The 3,037-nt window shown below is 38.8% G+C and overlaps 1 protein-coding gene across 34 annotated transcripts in view; it reads right to left on the reverse strand.

Annotated features, from left to right (window-relative positions):
• Positions 1 to 3,037, reverse strand: part of rims2a (regulating synaptic membrane exocytosis 2a) — a 192,741-nt gene that overhangs the window by 35,446 nt on the left and 154,258 nt on the right. The window lies entirely within an intron of this gene.

Here is a 3,037-nt window from a genome sequence, read left to right on the forward strand (position 1 = left end):
CAAAAGGATTCTCCAATGTTTTTCTAGTTTTTTTTTATGATATCAGATTAGTAAACAGAATGTGCCTTTGGAACGTTGAAAGAATGGTTGTGGATAATGGGCAATGTAGATTTTACATTAAAGATCTGCCACCCACTCAGATCAGCTGGTATTCTGTCTATAATGGAGGGGTATGGAAATTTGTAAGTGACCCCAAACTTTTGACCGGTAGTGTACTTTTTACTGCACTCTTCAGAAGTGAAACAATACTGTCTTGTGGCCACAATAAGAAAGTGCCATGTTAGATGTAGTGATAACGTGAAGATTGCCATACATGGATCAGTCTTGTTTGTATGATAGATTCCCCAATTTGTTCATGGTGAATAATAAATACTTCAACACTTCAAATCCCTGAGCTAAAACGTCAAGTCTTCCGAATGGCACACATGGCAAAGGTAACTATAGCGATAGAAGACAGATGCTTGGCAACAAGCGGATCACTGGAGAAACCAAAGAGAAACCATGCTGAGTTGGTTAAAGTGGCACATCCCACTACTGTGGCTCTATTTGAGGGACGCTTTCATTCTCCTACACCTAGTGGTATATGGCCATGCAGATATGTAGGTTTGGTTTTATTCAGAGGTTTCTGAGACATCCATCTCTGGGGTTTTTATCTTCACCCCAAGACAATGGAGGTGAATGGAATTTTGATTCACTTCTGTTGTACTGTATTGTATGTATCATTTCATTTTCATTTTTCAAAGTTAATATTTCAAAAACAGCAGCATGTCTGTTCAGAGGCTGCATCCTGGCTAGTCAGCATAATCCACAGACGTTAATGTCAATAACCTCTGCCAAGGAGGTTATGTTTGCTGTTTGACTGTTTGGGGTTTTATACAGCAGGTCAGCAGGATTACTGAAAAGCTACTGGCCAATTTCATGAAACCTGGTAGAAGGGTGTAGCATGGGCCAAGGAAGAACCCATTACATTTTAAAAGGGGATGAGAATCACAGGGCAGATACACAAATTCTTTTTTCACTTTCGTTAACATTGTGAGACAGGGAATTTGTGTCGTATTCATCAAAAGAAATTAGTTTCTGAACAGGAAAATTCACACTGCATTAACATTGTTAAATAGGGCATCAGGGGCGTCGGAGGTGGGCAGGGTGAAAGGGGACTCTGTACCCAGGGCCCTCATGTGAGGAGGGTCCAAAAAGATGCTAGAATGAACAGCTGCAGATGCGAGGGGGGGACCGTAGAAAATCCCTTTCTACAGGGGCCCAGAATTTTGCCCCTGCTCAGAATGCCGTTATATTTGGTGCTGTTTTTGACTAAAGTTGGAAAATAATCTGTTGACAGTGACATCTGTGGATAAGTAAGTAACCAGGACATTGTCTGTTTAAAGGGACGTTTTGGACATTGTGTTGATTTGGAAATGGGGTGAGGACAAAGATCCTACATTACTTACGTATAATACCTCTGTCTTTCATCATGGGGTAAATTAAGGAAGCAATTCCATATTCTTTCCTATTGTGCATAGGTTTATCCCATGCTAACACTGTCACCTTCCTTCTGCTTATCATTCCCTTACTTTCCCTCTTAACTACTACACATACAGATACTGAGACAGAGAAAAGTCATTGCTAATACTACTGCCTGTGCAGGATCTTTGCATTTAGAAGGATCTTTCCAATTCTGGTCTACAAACTAGATTTCTTTTCAATATGATATGAAGTGTAATTATAATGTTAAAGGTCTTATTACATCCTGCTTTTTGGATGCTTTTATATAGACCTTAGCTGTCCCCTAATACTGTATCTGAAGTCTCTTTTATATAGACCTTAGTGGTCCCCTAATACTGTATCTGAAGTCTCTTTTATATAGACCTTAGTGGTCCCCTAATACTGTATCTGAAGTCTCTTTTATATAGACCTTAGTGGTCCCCTAATACTGTATCTGAAGTCTCTTTTATATAGACCTTAGCTGTCCCCTAATACTGTATCTGAAGTCTCTTTTATATAGACCTTAGTGGTCCCTAATACTGTATCTGAAGTATCTTTTATATAATAATAATAATAATAATACATTTTATTTAACAGCGCCTTTCTAACACTCAAGGACGCTTTACAGAGAATAAAAGACAGATATAGGGAACATAAAAGTGTAAGTGTATAAACAAAACAGATAAAACAAAAAACAAAACAAACAAAACAAACAAACAAAACAAAACAGGAACAGTGTATTTACAGATAAGCGAGCTGGAACAGATGGGTTTTTAGTCTAGTTTTGAACAGAGGGAGAGAGTTGATGTTGCGGAGGTCGGGTTGGAGTGAGTTCCAGAGCTGGGGAGCAGAGCGGCTGAAGGCTCTGGTCCCCACGACCTTAGTGGTTTCCAATTCTGTATCTGAATTCTGTATCTGAAGTCTCTTTTATATAGACCTTAGTGGTCCCCTAATACTGTTTCTGAAGTCTCTTTTATATAGACCTTAGTGGTCCCCTACTACAATATCTGAAGTCTCTTTTATATAGACCTTAGTGGTCCCCAATTCTGTATCTGAAGTCTCTTTTATATAGACCTTAGTGGTCCCCTAATACTGTATCTGAAGTCTCTTTTATATAGACCTTAGTGGTCCCCTAATACAATATCCAAAGTCTCTTTTATACAGACCTTAGTGGTCCCCAATTCTGTATCTGAAGTCTCTTTTATATAGACCTTAGTGGTCCCCTAATACTGTATCTGAAGTCTCTTTTATACAGACCTTAGTGGTCCCCTAATACTGTATCTAAAGTCTCTTTTATATAGACCTTAGTGGTCCCCTAATACAATATCTGAAGTCTCTTTTATTTAGACCTTAGTGGTCCGTAATACTGTATCTGAAGTCTTATTTATATAGACCTTAGTGGTCCCCTAATACAGTATCTGAAGTCTCTTTTATTTAGACCTTAGTGGTCCCCAATCATGTATCTGAAGTCTCTTTTATATAGATCTTAGTGGTCCCCTAAAACTGTATCTGAAGACTATTTCCCAAAATTCAGCCTTGGTGCAGAATTCCAGCC

The sequence above is a fragment of the Etheostoma spectabile genome, chromosome 6 (genome assembly GCF_008692095.1).
Source record: "Etheostoma spectabile isolate EspeVRDwgs_2016 chromosome 6, UIUC_Espe_1.0, whole genome shotgun sequence".
Classification (NCBI taxonomy): domain Eukaryota; kingdom Metazoa; phylum Chordata; class Actinopteri; order Perciformes; family Percidae; genus Etheostoma; species Etheostoma spectabile.